Source organism: Octodon degus, unplaced genomic scaffold (genome assembly GCF_000260255.1).
Source record: "Octodon degus isolate 3935 unplaced genomic scaffold, OctDeg1.0 scaffold00022, whole genome shotgun sequence".
NCBI classification, from domain to species: domain Eukaryota; kingdom Metazoa; phylum Chordata; class Mammalia; order Rodentia; family Octodontidae; genus Octodon; species Octodon degus.
The window spans coordinates 12,754,859-12,771,488 of record NW_004524598.1 but is presented as its reverse complement, the minus strand read 5'-3'; the positions used below and the strand labels follow the sequence as shown (position 1 = coordinate 12,771,488).

At 35.8% G+C, this 16,630-nt stretch overlaps 1 pseudogene; it reads right to left on the bottom strand.

Moving 5' to 3' along the window:
* Positions 1–8,175: 8,175 nt before the first annotated feature.
* On the bottom strand, positions 8,176–8,898 carry LOC105741780 (annotated as a pseudogene).
* Positions 8,899–16,630: the final 7,732 nt, after the last annotated feature.

Genomic DNA, 16,630 nt, shown 5'->3' with positions numbered 1-16,630 from the left:
TCTTTGTATTTTGATTGCATTGCAAGATCCTACCTCTTCAATTTGTTGGAGATGAGAAGTTGCTTCCTATTTGACCTAGGTCCTGCTGATTTTGTAGTAGCATGTAATACTATTTAAGTTCCTCAGAAAGTCTGAGTCTTGGCATGCTAGAACAACTGATTAGAACCACTATATTGGCTTGATTATATTAGTGCAATCAGTAATAGCAATAGTATTAAGCACAGCCTGGAAAATGTCAAACTGTGGTAGCTATTAATTTGTCACCATTACCCATAGGTACAATATTTGTGGTTATGTAACAAAATTTGAAGTAAACCAGAAAATTATACAGTAAATATCCTTTGATATGGTGTTTTTACTCTCAGGGGAGAAAATTCAAAAGAGGCTGGGGGCAAAACCAAGATATAAAGCAGAAAAAGATTACAACAAGGCAGAATGACAAACAAGATTATATAAACTTTAGGAAACTGATGAAGAAAGGAGGGAAAGAAAGGAGGAAGAAGTAGAAATAACAACCAACCAAAGCAGTAACAACAAAAATCTAAGAGCAATGTTAATAAGCATACAAAAACAAGAACCAACTATCCAGAGAAAGAAAGCAGAAGTAAGGAAAGGAAGAAAAAAAAATCCCTTTCAGGGCATGTCTCTCCTGTCACTGGTCAAAAAAGGGGGCTGACAGAGCCTAGATCCATGTTGATTGATTCCACAAAGCCTACAGTAGAATTACAGTGGGGTGGTAGATAGTTCCAACAAACCACTTCTTCATCTCCACTGAATATCAGGTTGCTTCTGGTTTTTGGTTGTGAGGTTAGGGCCTGAGCTGTTCAGTCCACAGCACTCTGGGTGCCTCTTGCTGGGCTGCACCCTGCTTTCTGATTCTGGGTGTCTCCCATGGCAGCCCTTCATCCTGACACTGGGAGCTCTGGGATGGTGCCAGCTCACTGCTGCTCTGAGTGGCAACTTCAGTTGGTCCCTTTGCAAAATGATGACTGGCCAGTCACACATCCCAGAGACCCCAGAAATGTACTGGAATCACTCACCAGCCAATGCAATCTGCAGTGTCCATTGTTGCATTATGCTTACATTTCTCTGTGAAGGCCTCTGGAGTCACCTATTTTCACCATGCTTCTGTAGGCAGGCTCTAGCCAACTGCTGCCTTGCCTTGAGTCTGGATTCAGAGAAAAAGCATTGCTTGCTCCTTCTCTCTTCAGCATTCATGTCCTTCTTTTTGCACTCTTGGTGTGAGCTCCAATTCTCACTTCAGATCTTTGATGAGTCCCAGAGACCCACTTCCATCCTTCTTCACTTCCAATATCAGGACTCCATACTTTGGAGAGGCTGCTTCCGTCCTGATCACCACTCTACCATCTTCAAGGAAGTCACTGGTCTTTCTGTAGTGTATGTTTTCAGCACCTTTTAAAAGAATCAGTTATTTGTAAATGCATAGATTTGTTTCTGGGAACTTTACTCTGATCACTAATTGTGTGTTTTTTGTGTGTGTATGTACCTGTTTTTATGCCACTATCATGCTGCATTAGTTACTACAGCCCCTTTGAGAAAGGCAACTAGGAGTTCAATAAATTTCTATTCTTTTTTTTTGTATTATAGGGAAGGGTCTACAGGGTGTTCAGTGTCTCACTATTAGATTGGACTCATAGTGATCCACCTGCTTACAGACTCCCAAGAGCTGGGATTGCAGGTGCATGCCGCCAGGTCCAGTCTCGTTTGCCATCTCAGCATGCCTTGTGGGCAGGGCCAGCACTGCAGGCCTAGGATTCAAAACTCCAGCCCCTGAACCTGCTTGAAGGTGCTTTAATCCACTGAGATATTTTGCCAAACCAAATTTCTATTCATTAAATGCAGAAAAAGAGGTCAAGAGAGGTGTCTTAAAGCGACAAAGCTTATAAATGGTGGTACTATGACTAGTAGTTTACGGGTCCTCTAAGCCTAGTGATTTATTCTTATATTCCAGACTGATTCTGGAAATGTGCAACCATGATAGAATTTTACTTCAAACTTTAGACGTTGGAGTTTTCAAGGCTAAGAATAAGAGACAATTAGTAGAAGAAAATTGAACTGTACTTTGAAAAAATATTTGGCATTCAAGTCTTCTAGTACAACAGTATTTTAGCCTGAGTATTTATTAACATCCCACTTTATCTTTGCTTAAGGAGTTGTTGAAAGTGCTGGAGCTTTGCATGCATGTAGTTCTGAGTTTAATTTCCCTACCAAAGCCAGCCCAGCTTAACCCAACCCAACCCAACCCAACCCAACCCAACCCCAAATCCCCAAGCAGCAAAGCAAAAACAAAAAACTAATGCCATAATCATTGGTCAGGCCTGATTCTCAGAGAAACATGTAATAATGTCATCTCTAAAATGCTTTCCTCAAGGGCTCTTGAAAGTAGTGATTATTTTGTTATAATTTGATAAAACTTTATTGGTTCATAGTCAGTCTGCCATTTGTGGGAAATGAGCATGAGAGCATCTAACTTTCTTTGGAGAGTAAATCTTGATATTCAAGTTATCATTACTTTTTTTTTTGCCATACGGGGAATTGAACCCAGGACCTTGTGCTTGCTTGGCAAGCACTTATTCTACTGAGCTATCTCCTCAGCCCTATCATTACTTTTATTATTGTTAATGTTTTGTTTTTCCTAATTTAATTCCATTTTCCAGGTTGTTTTATTTCATTAAGTACTTTTTTGTTTCCTTTATATTTTAGAATACTTATGGATACCTCTTTAAGTGTTCTTTGAGATATTTATTATCTGAAGAGTTTCCTCCCCAAGAAATTTCCAAAGTAATACCTTACAGATAGTTCTCTGTGCATGCAATAAAAGACAGTTGCGAGAGGACTCTAATCTTATTGTCTTTCAAGAACTAAGGTATTTTTGCAAATTTCATCTTTAGGGTAGTATTCTGTCTTTGTCAATCAATTCAAAGTAATTATGTTGGTTAGAAATGTACTCCATGTGAGAAGAAAGTATCATATTGACAAACCTTTGAAATGTGTTTTTGATGAGAACTGATTTAAAGTAACTTTCCCTTTGTAACTGAAAAACTAATTGCATATGATCATTATGTATGAGTAAATTGTACCAATAAACTTAAAGGAAAACAATTCTGGTAATGAGGTCAGAATTGTATTCTTGCTGTATTTATGCAGTGCTATCTGTCTCAGGCATAAAAATTTTTGAACAGGAAAATATACTAGCAGCTGGGGTGCTTATAGTAAATAAAAAGTGCAATCTTTGATTTAATTTTTGCTTCCTAAAGACAAGAACTGGGTGCTGACTATAGAAAGATTTCCTTGGATTATAATAAAATTGCAAGGTGGTTGATCAACAGAAACTGAGAGACTTTGAGGTCTTACCCTCTCATGATTCTTTGTGTCACTGAGTCACCTGGTCTGTCTGGTCACAGGGCTGTAGTGCTGGGGTCAGCTCTGATTATTTTCCAGTCCCATGTTACCTGGTGTTTATCAAATCCTCTTCCCCACTAGCCAGTATTGCTAAAGTCAGGCATGCCTCATTCCTAAGATAAATTCTATTGCCATAGGAGTGGAATATGCCCTGAAATCTTACAATCTCCTCCACTACTACCACCAAGAAGAAAGAAGCTGAATAATAATGAATTTGGGGAGAAAATAATAAAACATCTTAGTGTCTTTGAATGGGAACTTCAAATTTGCCAAGGGCTTCTAGGGCAGGTTTATTGGTTGCCTAATTTCCCAATTTTATTACTTCAATCTGAAAGAGATTGAAATTAATTGGTAACTTCAGAGATCAGATATTGAAATAATGAAATGAAAACTTGTCAGGTCAACAAAAACCTATAATTAGTGAAATGACACACGTATGTAAATTGAGTAACTAACCCACTGTCTATAGCAATCCCTTCAGGAAATAGCCTCTGAATGACATTAACATTGATTTTCTATTCTTCAAATACACAGACATAAGAATAAACCCTCAGATCTCATTGGGCCAGCCTACTCTTTGTGCTGTTCACAGACCCAATGGAGAAGAATGCAGCCTTGGGCAGGTGAGAAGGAAGAGCAGCATGCTGCTGAGAGATGCAAGGGCATCAGTGTACCAGCTCTTCTTCAGAGGCATTTAGCTCAGAAATTGATATAATCTGACTTGTGTTGTCTACTTGTGGCCACTAAAATGTGGCTGGTTAAACTGAGGGGTAATTTGTATGGTAGCCTTCAGTTTAGGATGAACAGTGAAGCAATGAGACCTCTGATAGGGATCTGAAAACAAGACAGAATGATGAATATCAAGTCACATTACAATTAATTAACTGTGATGTTAGTGGAAGAAAGGAAAGAAAGAAGCAAAAAATATAAGAAGAACAAAGGAAAAAGGCAAAAAGAAAAATGAAAAAAGTAAAGAAGGAAGGAAGAAGAGGTAAAAAGTAAGGAAGGAAAGAGGAAGTGAAGGAAAAAAGCAGAAACTATAAGGAAAGAAGGAAGAGAGAAAGAAGAAAGGACAGAGAAAGAGAGAGAGAGAGAGAGAGAGAGAGAGAGAGAGAGAGAGAGAGAGAGGCAGAGGTGGAGACGGAGAGGAGAGGAGAGGAGAGGAGAGGAGAGGAGAGGAGAGGAGAGGAGAGGAGCGGAAGGAAGGGGAGTGCACAAGGCAGAAGAGAAAAGATCCTTTGGGGCTGGCTACTTAATTTTTTGCTGTTAACTAGAGCTTCCTTCTGGAATTGAAATATAAATTAAGTTAGTGGTCAGAATTTGGAAAGGGGTGTATGATAAAGACTTTTTAAGTTCTAAGATCAAAGAAACAAAACAAACAACTGCAGCAACAAAACAGACCAATATTAATAGTTCAAAATCACCTTGTTGTCATGGACATTTTTTCATCGTGTATGTGAAGAAAGGGAGATGTTCCTGAATTATATTCCCCTGTGGGATGATGGAACTCTTATTAGGTTTATATCTTCAATTAAAAAATAGTCAAGAGAAAGATGTAGTAAAATTATGGACGACTGGACATGAAAAGGATTTTCTTCTTTTTTATTTTAAAGAGAAAAAGAGATAAACAACAAAGCTGAGTTTCAAAACAGATTAGTAGAACAGTTACAATACATAACATATTGTGTATTGTTGTCTTCTTAGTCACCAGAGTACATGGCATAGGCATGAAGGATTTTCCTTCCTGAAGAGAAAAGTAACTTCATTTACGTGAAGTATGTTCAATAAAATTTAAAGTATCATATAAGCCTTGCCTTCCTATTATTTTGGCTTTTAGGCAAATATCATTGCAATTCAAACCTTCAGAGATGCTCTTAACAGAAAATAACTTCAATGCTATTTAGCACTGCAGATGTGTTTTGACATTATTGGAAATAGTTTCTGTGTGTTGATAAACTACAACTTAATTAGCAAGCTGCTGTAACTAAGTCACATTTAATGAAAAATAATGCTGGTGCATATTTACAGTTTCAACTTGCACAACCGATAAAATGCACTGTAAGAAATTCTTTCATGAAAGTACTGTAGTTATGGAAATACAGAGGCAATGCTGCAGAAAAATATAAAAGACAATTAAAATATCTGACAAGGTATTTAAACATTTTAATTGTTTTTTCCTGTATTGTAGGGAAGGGTCTACAGGGTGTTCAGTGTCTCACTACTAGATCGGATTCATAGTGATTCTCTCATTTACAGCCTCCCAAGAGCTGGGATTACAGGCGTGTGCCACCACGCCCAGTCTCAATTGCTTTCTCAGTGCGCCCTGGGGGCAGGGCCAGGGATCAGTCCCCAAGCCCTTGCACCTGCTTGCAGGCACTTTAATCCCCTGAACCATTTAGCTGGCCCAGCTGAGCTACTCGGCCAGTCCTAAAGATATTAATTGTAATAGCACTGAATTTTGAACATTTGAACTTCAGCACTTCAGATAAATTGGAGGTGCTTCTTCTCTCATTCCTGTAAATGTCTGGGTAATGTCTGTTTATCCTCTAAATCTTAGTTGAGAGGTCCAATTCTTCTTTAAGTAATCTCTCTTGTTCTTCCTCTTCTTTTGAGCATTGTAATTTGTTTCTATTCTGTCTTACAAAAATTTTTTTTCTTTTTTTTTTTTTGGTGGTACCAGGGATTGAACTCAGTACTTGCGCTTGCTAGGCAAGTGCTTATTCTACTGAGCTATCTATTCAGCCCCCAAAATTAATTTCCCTAACCTGATAATCTTAGATTCCTGATATTTCTTTTACCTCTGTATGTCTGACAACAAAAATTTAGAGAAGTTAATAAATGGTTAACTCCTTATTACATTTTCCTGCTTTATGATCTTCAGAGATATTATCTATGGCTGGAATTATTTCACTTTGCTGAGGTTGCTTCTCATTCATTTGTTATTTCTTCATCTTCATTCAGATGAAGCTCCATAGGAGCAGATGACTTATTTTGTCTTGCTCACTTCAGTATTCACAGTATTTGTCATCATAGGTGACACTTATTATGAGCTTATATATATTGCTGACTGATTAAATAAGTGATCAAATGTAGGAAGACCTGTTATCCAAATAATGTGGAGGTACCCAAAGAAGACAAAGAGATGTCAGGAATTCAGTTATTTTTATTGACTGAATTTTATTTTTATTTTTAATGTATATATATATATATATATATATATATATATAATCAAGCCTCCACTTCTATTAACAGGTTTCCATAATAATTCTAAGATCTTTGTCTTTTTCACTTTGTTTTTTTTGTGGAGCAAGGTTATGTTTATTAGGAAAGCACCAACACCACGTCCTTCGAAATTACTGGAATTTTATTTGCCTCAGCCTTATGACCTGCAACCAAAGACATGGTGCAAAGAAAACAGAGATTAAGTACATTTTAGGGAGATGGAGACCATACACATTGGTGACTTTGGAAATCAGGGGACGAAAGAAGCCATCCAGTACACTATATATACCACAATATTCAATAGCATTTTCAACTGATTTTTTTAAAACCAAGAGCAAGAAAAAAGCTATATTTACAGTAGACATAAATCTTATACAATTTAAAAAGCATTTTTCTGATTGTAGAGCATAAAGTAGAAAAATGTATATAGAGGTGAAATCTACTGTACATTTATCACCTATTAAAGTTGCTTATATGTACCACAGTGTAAAAAAATACTGAACAAATAAAAATCTTGAAAATTGCCTGATGTCAAAGAAATAGCTGTAGCTCAGTTCCACAAGTGACGCCTAGCCACCAGTAACTGTCATGGTCATTATGCATGTCCACAACACACTAGAACTTTATGCAATATCCTATCCTCAAACTTTTAGAAGTGCTGGTCATTTACTTGCCATTCCAGTATTTATCTTATGTTTTACTCTTAGTACTTCTTTGCTATCATGAAAACTTTTTCTTCGTTCAATTGTTTTGAAACATTTAATTTTCTGAATGTTGCTTAATTTTAATTTTTGTTCTAAGATTTATACTGTATCTTTGACTTACAATTTATGTAAAAGACATTGTGTGATATCTTCTCCTAGTATTAGAAACTTTAAAAAGTATATTTCCATTTTCTGTTGACTTAAAAAAAAACAGGTTTGTACCTATGTTGTTTATTTATTATTTCTTGCCTATATCTTGTAATATGAGAAACTACTTTGGCAGTAACAATACACAATGTACTAACCATTGTTATTCTCCTAAAATCTTGTTTTGAGATTTTGTACCATTGTTTTTATTTTTTTCTTTAAAATAAAATAACTGATGTAAAAAAAATAAATAAACAGCAACAGGAAAGAAAAAAAAAGAAAGAAATTTGCCTGATGAAAAATAAAATAACCGGTGGCTTTTAATGGCTTCTCTTGGTTACCAGTGCTACAAAAGACAAAAATCTCATCCAAGCAGGTGATAAAACCAGGCACAAACCTTTACCAAATTAGACCCACCCATAGAAATATACTATCCACCCACATTTTCCATCAAAAGCTTTTGTTTGTTTTAATCTTTGAATCTTTGAGGCCCATTTGGTCACAATATGTTCCAAACTTTTTGTTTTTTTACACCATGATATATGTTTGTCTGGCACTATTCTAAAGCTAGTTTATAAGATGAGGAAGAGGATACAGGAAGAACCGAGTGCCCACAGGACATGTGAAGCCACTGGGTAGAAATGGGAAAGGGCAAGAAAAATATTCAGTTCCATGAGGATCACTCATCATCAGTTCCACTCTCTTCTGACTGGTCATTTTCATCCCACTCTTCATTGCTGTCAAAGTCGCTCACCACTGGCTTTGCTTTCGCTCAATTTGGCCTTTTCTAGCCTCTTCCTTTGTCCTGGCATTTCTCATCTCTCTTATTAAGCTTGATTTTCACCTTAACAGATTTGCCTCAGACTCAGACTCCTCTTCCTCTTCCTCATTGCTTTCCTCCTCACTTTCTTCCTCTTTGGCAATTTTCTGCCATGCACTCTTAAACACTGACTGTGAAACAATGGAGTCTTTGTAGATCTGGGATCCCTCCAAGTTGAATGTCTGAGCATTGTGACACAGAAGCATGACATCTTTCTCCAGGTCACCCAGGCTCCGGTACTTATGATTACGGATTCTTTCCTTTTTTTTTTTGAAGTCCACTGGCTTCCTAATTAATTCATAGTATTCTGGCAACTTTTGTGAAAGGTAACTAAATGAAGACTTCACTGAGCTGCTGCCCTGAGCTATCTTTGTAGTTGATCACAGTATCAATGACAGCATTCATCTGTTTTATCATTTTGGGGGGATTTGGTTACAGCTTCTCAGCTGGAGGGTGGCCTTTCCTCTTCTTAGCTTTTTCTACATCTCCCTTCACAGGATCTTTGTCCACAATTCTTCATCATTTTCTTGAGCCAACTTCCTCTTCCATTTCTTCCAAATTGCCATCTTCAATGGCCCCATAGTTTGCCTCTAACATAGTTCATGAACAACAACAGGCTTCCTGGCTGGGACCAAGTCTCTCCCACAATGCAAAATGTAATTAATTTTTTTCATTGTTTGCATATTACAAGTATTACTTGCCAGAGAATTGGAACAAAATGAAAGAAAACAACTGACTCATAAGACTTTATTTAGCAAACTTATTTTCTTTGTCATAAACTCTATCCCCACATATAGAATATATTATGTCTTTGCAGATCTGAATAAATCCAAATCATTGTTAGAATGATGAAGTTCCATCGCTGTATTGAAACTGCTTGTGTGGACTTGTATGCTCCAACCATACAGGAATTGGGGGGGGGGAATCTGACATTTATGTTGTTTTATATTCTCTTTCCCACTTCTAACTCTTCTGCCTTTCAGTTTTTAAATTTGTTTTAAAAATGATTTCCCAAGTTGTGAGAAAAACATAGTATTTCTTAAATTAATTTTATTGAGAAACAAATAGTAATGAGACAGTTTCAAAACAGGATAGTGGGACAGTTAAAATAATTAACACATTGCATATTGTTGTCTTCATAGTAGTTATTCACAGTACAAGATGCAGACATGATACCCTGTCCAAACTCTACTAGTAAAAATCTTTCCTCTCATTGAATTAAGAGAAAGTAGCTGTATATCTATCCTAACTATTTTGTATATTCAGATACAAAATGGTCCTTTATTTATATCCCCCTTTTTCATTTAGTTTTGGTAGAAATAGGAATTACATTGCTATTTAAGTATTGTAGGGGTGTGAATTCAGCAAAATAATCCGATATAGTCCACTAGTCATAGAGGGTTGTCTGTAGGACTGTGAAAACATCAAAAGTCATCTCTGAAATTGCTGGGCTCCAGACCTTGTTTCCTGCTTTAGCTGTTTTTTTTTCTACCACCCTATTTTTCCCCATAATTTTATTGAGAAACAAATAGCAATGAGACAGTTTCAAACCAAATTGGTAGGATAGTTTAAATAATTAACACATTGTCTTCCTAGTGGTGATTTGTTGTACAAGAAGTAGACATGATATTCTATTTACAAACACTATTAGAACAAATCCCTCTATTCATTGAATTAAGACAATAGCTATATATCTATGTCCTAAACATTTTGAGTACACAGATACAAAATGGTCATTCATCTGTATCCCCTTTTTTAGTTTAGTTCCATCATTTAAATATTATAGGGCTGGGGAGATAGCTCAGTAGAATAAGTGCTTGCCTGGCAAGTGCAAGGTCCTGAGTTCAATCCCCATTACCACAAAAGAACAAACAAACAAAAAAAAGAATTATAAATATTATAGATGTGTGAACTCAGTAAAATATCCAAAATAATCCAGTAGTCCATAATAATATTGAGTCTTCCACATGACTGGCAATATCAGAAGTTGTTGACCTGAGTCCCCTACAGCTCAATATAAAAACATGGCTTTACTTCTTATAATTCATTTTTGTACTTTTCTGCTGGATGGTTAAGACCAAGATAAATCAAGACCTATGTAACAAGAATTGGAGCTTTTTTATCTGACAAGGTCAGTCACATCCCCTCAGTATTCACCCTGAGACCTGTACCTCAGTTTGTAGATCCTTTGTCAGTGTCAGCCATGTGGATGAGCCACGGACATTGTTTGACCAATTTGCTCTCTGTGAAAGCCTAAGAAAAGGTTTTCTATCTATGTGACTCTCCTTAAGCACATTCTAAATCATCGATCACTTTCCTTTTGGCCCCGTAATCTCCTTGATCAGAAATTTGGGATACAACTGAGTTACATGATGTTACAATACAGGTTCTCATATGTCCTGAGTCTTAATGGACCTTGGAAGGATAGGGCCAAAATGTTAGCTGTCTTTATGGTCCTCATTTTTCTCTAATTTTTGGTCTGCAAACTTAGGTTGTTAACCCTCCAGAAATGAAGCTTTTCATTATTACCATAAAAACTAGGTTGTTGAGCTTAACCTCACTATCTGTCTGAATCTCAAACACCTTAGGTATAACATGGAACAGGTATTTTTCATCAAGTATTGATATGTTAAACTTTAAGTTCCTACAGAATGTGATGAAAAAATTAAAATATATTTAAAAATAGGAAAAAACAATTATATATGTTTACACATAAGTTTAGAAATCTAACCATATACAGCATTGTAGCAGGAAAGTCCCACAACACTCCTTTTCCTGTCTCCTGCCTTCATTCACCACCCCCTTTCTTTTTAAAAAATCTCCTACCTGAGAGAAAGCAAGGCAGCAACTGACATGTCTTAACAAGCAGCATGTATTCAGAAGACCATAATGACAGGCACTCCAAGCATGTACCTACTATTACAAATTGCCATCTTCTGTGCAGTTGCTTAGTTCACAGGTGTCAGCATATATAGTTAGTCAGGGTTAGAATCCTCCCAATTAACTGCTAGATTCAAAAATCTTTTGAAGATTCTCATGGTCATTGCATTACCCATCGTGTACATATATATGTATGGCTTTGCCTCTGGTATGTTTCCTAGATCTTCTCCTTGCTCTCTCTTCATTGTCTAGTCCTCAAGTTCTTGCTTTCCTTTTAATTCTGTTATACCTTTCTATTTGTATTTATTCTTATGAGTTCTTATAATAGGGAGACTATACAATATTTACACATGTGTGTCTGGTTTATTTCACTTATGAGTATATCTTTAAGTGGCATCCACTTCAATATGAAGTCTTCAAGTTTACATTCTTTATAGCTGAGTAATAATCCATTATATAAAATTACCACATCATTTTCATCCATTCCTCAGGTGACAGGCATCTTGGTTGTTTCCAATGATTGGCTGTCACAGATTGTGCTGCTATAAACATAGGTAAACATATATCACTATGATATGATGTTTTCAGATCCTGTCCGAAAATTTGCAGTTAGGGGAATAGCTGGTTGGAATGGAATTTCCAGTCCTAGTTTTGTAAGGAGTATCCATACTGATTTCCATAATGGTTGCACCAGTCTACAGTCTCACCAGTAGTGGAGAAGGGTTCCTTTTTGCACACAGCCTCTCCAACATTTGTTGTTGGTTGATTTCTTTATGATAGCCATCCTTTCTGGGTTGAGATGATATCCCAATTTTTTTTTTTCATTTGCATTTCACGGATGCCTAGTGATGTGGAGCATTTTTTCATATATTTATTCACTTCTTTACTTTTATCCTCTGAGAAATGTTTGCTCATCTCGGATGCCCATTTCTGGATTGGGTCTTTAAATTTTGGGGCCCTAGTGTTTTTTAATTCTTTATAAATTCTAGAGAGCAGACCCTTGTTTGAGTACTTATTAGTCAAGATAATTTTTGAAATTTGTGGGTTGTCTTTTCACTTTGTTGGTAATTTCTTTGATGTGCAAAAACTTCTCAATAAGAGCAGGTCCCAGTTTTTAATTCTTTCAAGTGTTACCCGTGCGATTTGATTTTTGTTCATGAACACTTTGCCTACTCATATATCTTCAAGAGTTCCTCCTACTTTCTCTTCCAGGACATTTAGTGTCTCTGTTTTAATGTTTAGATATTTAATGTATTTTGACTTTAGCTTAGAGCATGGTGATGGACCTGGGTCAAGCTTTAGCTTTTGGCATGTAGAGAGTCAATTTTTCCAGCACCATTTGTTAAAGAGGCTATCTTTCTTACAGTGAGAACATTTGTCTCCTTTGTCTAAGATACGTTGGCTGAGAGCGTTCATAGAGGTTTCAGTGTCTTCTAATCTATTCCATTGATCCTCAGGTCTATTTTGTTGCTAGTACCAGGCTGATTTTATCACAGTAGCCTTGTAGTATAATTTCAAGTCAGGAATTGTAGTGCCTCCTGTCTTGTCTTTATTGCCCAGGATTGCCTTTGCTATTCTAGGTCTTTTCTGGCTCCAAATAAATTTTAAGAACAATTTCTCTATCTCTGTGAGGTATGTTAGTGGTAGTTTGAAATGGATTGCATTAAATCTATGCAACAATTTTGGGAGTATGGCCATCTTTATGATGTTGGTTCTTCCTATCCAGGAGCATGGAATATCTTTGCATTTTCTGAAATCCTGTACAATCTCTTTTTTAAAAGTATTGTAATTTTCCTTGAAAAGATCTTTGACTTCTTTAGTTAGATTAATTCCAAGGTATTTCATTTTCCTCGGTGCTATTGTGAAAGGTATTGTTTCCCTAATTTCCCTCTTAGTGTGATTGTTATCTGTGTAGAGGAATGCTACTGACTTTTGGGTATTGACTTTGTATTCTGCTATGCTACTGAATTTGTTTATTAATTCTAGTAGCTTCGTGGTGGAGTTTTCTGTGTCTTCCAAGTAGAGTATCATGTCATCTACAAATAATGATAATTTAACTTCTTCTTTACCTATTCCTATTCTTTTTATTTGTCCCTCTTGTCTAATGGCTGTAGCTAATGATTCCAGAACTGTATTGAATAGGAGTGGTTATAGAGGATATCCTTGTCTTGTACCAGATCTAAGTGTAAAAGATTTCAGCTTTTCCAATTCAGAATTATATTAGTCATTGGGTTTTCATAAATGGTTTTTATCAGATTGAAGTAAAGGCCATCTATTCCAATTTTCTGTAGGACTTTGAATATGAATTAGTGTTGGACTTTGTCAAAAGCCATTTCTCCATCAATTGAGATGATCATGTGGTTTTTAGTTTTCGCTGTATTGATATACTGTATTACATTTATGGATTTTCAAATATTGAACCATCCTTGCATCCCTGTGATGAATCTTACCTGGTCATGGTGTATGATCTTCTTGATGATTTGTTATATACTATTTGCTAGGATTTTACTGAGTATTTTTGCATCTTTGTTCATGAGGGAGATTGGCCTATAGTTCTCTTTTTTAGCTGTGTCCCTGGTTATGGTATAAGTATAATTCTTGCCTGCAGGAATGATTTTTTCGAGAATTGATTCCTTTTCAATTTCATGTAAGTGTTTGAGGAGTATAGGGATTATATTTTCTGTAAATTTCTTGTAGAATTTAGCTGTAGAATTCAGGCCATCAGATCCTGGACTTTTCTTTGTAAGCAGGCTTTCTATTATATCTCATATTTCATTGGTGTTATTGGGCTATTGGAGTGGTTATATCTTGTTGATTCAGTTTTGGTAATTTTTACCTTTCTAGGAATCTGTCCGTTTCATCTGTTTCTTCTATTCTGTGGGAGTAAAGATTCTCAAAGTAGCTATTGATAATCTGAATTTCCACTGGGTCTGTGGTGATTATACTCTTTTCATTCCTTGTTGCTTGTATTTGAATTTTTTTCTTTCCTCTTTTAATGAGGTTAGCTAGGGCCTTATCAATTTTATTTAATTTTTCAAAGAAGTAGCTTTTTGATATGTTGATCCTTTGAACTATTTCCTTTGTTTCAATTGAATTAATTTCTGCTCTATTCTTTATGATTTCTTCCCATCTTTGGGCTCTGGGTTTGGTTTGCTCTTCCTTTTCTAAATGTTGTAGATGCAGCATTAGTGTGTTTATCTTTACCCTTTCTGTTTTCCTCATGTGTGAGTTCACAGCTGTAAATTTCCCTCTGAGAACTGCTTTCATCACATACCATAAATTTTGACAATTTGTGCTTGAATTTTCATTGAATTGTAGATATTGTTGAATTTCTTGTTTAATTTTATCTGTGACCCATTCGTTGCTATGTAGGGTGTTGTTTAATTTTCATGAATTTAGGAGTTTTTTTCTGGTTTCTTTTGTCGTTCATTTATAGTTTTATTGCACTATGTTCAGATAATATGCATGGGATAATTTCTTTTTTCTTGCATATACTTAAGTATGACCTATGGGCCAGTATGTGGTCTATTTTAGAAAATGACTCATGTACATGTCCACTAAGTCCATTTGTTTCAAGCTCTGGTTCCATTCTGTTAATTCTTTGCTAATTTTTTTTGTGATTGATCTATCTTTTTTGGATAAGGGGGTGTTAAGGTCGCCTGTCTAGATTGTGGTATTGGATATTAGATTTTTTATCTCCATTAAGATTTGTCTTATATAGTTGGGTTCTCCCATGTTTGGTGCATAGATATTTATGAGTGTTACCTCTTCTTGTGTTTTTCCCCTAACGAGTATATAGTGGCCTTCTTTATTTTGTTTAATCGTTGTTGGTTTGCAGTTGACAATTTGTGAAAACAGGATTGCTACCCTTGCTTTTTTCCGAGATGCTGGGGTGTGTAGTATTGTTTTCCATCCTTTGACTTTCAGCCTGTGAATGTCTTTATGAGTTAAATGTGTTTCTTGTATACAGCATATTGTTGGATTTTGTTTCCTAATCCACTGTGTCAGTCTATTTCTCTTAATTGGGGAATTGAGTCCCTTTACATTGATGGTTATAATTGAGATGCATTGACTTACGACTGACATGTTATTTATGTGCTATTCTTTGTTCCTTTTTTTTCCTGTGTTTGTTTGCCCTATTGAGTTGGTTGCTCCTGTTCTCTTTCATGGAGTTCTGATCATTTTGGTCTCTCTCTAGAACATCATTCAGGAGCCTGTGTAGTGTTGGCTTTGTCATCATCAAATTCTTTAGTTGTTCTTTGTCATTTAAGTATTTCACTTCTCCATCAAATTTGAAAGGGAATTTTGCAGCCTATAGCAAGCTGGGCTGGAATTTTTTTCATAGAAGACTTGAAGTACTCTGCTCCAAGCTCTTTTTACCTTCATGGTTTGTGCAGGGAAGTCAGCCATAATTGTGATGTGCTTTCCTTTGGATGTGATCTGCTTCTTTTCTGTAGCAGCTTTCAGTATATTTTTCTTGTGCTGGATTTCTGGGTTCTTGACTATTATATGTCTCGGTGTGCTTTTAATTGGGTTGAGGTTACTTGGCTTTCTGTTTGTTTCGGTTACCTGGATGTCATATTGTTTCCTCATATTTGGTAATTTTTCTGCTATTATTTCTCTACAATTTTAAATGTCATTTGTACTGACTCCTTCTTTTTCATTGATACCTATTAGTCTCACATTGTTCATCTTTGCTTCGTCTTGCAAGTGATGAAGTATTTTTTCCTGTATCCTGGTTGTTTATGAGGGATCATTTTTCACCTTTTCAGTAGTTGCACCACCGTCTTCAAGATCTGAAACTCTGTCTTCACTTTCACTCAAATGGTTTTGCAAGCTTGTGATTGAGATATTAAGTTCCTCTATATCCCTTTGACTCTGCTTCACGTGATCTGTTTCTTTCTTATCTTGCTCATTCAAGGAATCCTCCATTTTTGTAATCTCTATTTTTTCATTAATGTCTTGTTTAGAAGCAGTTATTAGGTATTTTATTTTACTTTTTTTCCATAATTTTATTGAGAAACAAATAGCAATGAGACAGTTTCAAACCAAATTGGTAGGACAGTTTCAATAATTAACACATTTCGTACATTCTTCCTAGTGGTTAATTGCTGTACAAGATGCGGACATGATATCCTATTTATGAACACCATTACAACAAATCCCTCTATTCATTAAGAGAATGTAAGTACATATCTATCCTATCCATTTTGAATACACAGATGCAAAATGGACATTCATCTGTACCCCATTTTTTTATTAAATTGCATTATATGAATTTTATAAGTGTGTTAATTCAGCAAAATATTCTAAAAGAGTCCAGTAGCAATTATTTTACTGCAGAGGTTTTTTCAGATTATTTTTCCTCCATGTGTTCTGTATTTGATTCTTTACTTCAGATGCTATGAATGCAGAGATTTCTTTTTTATTTCAG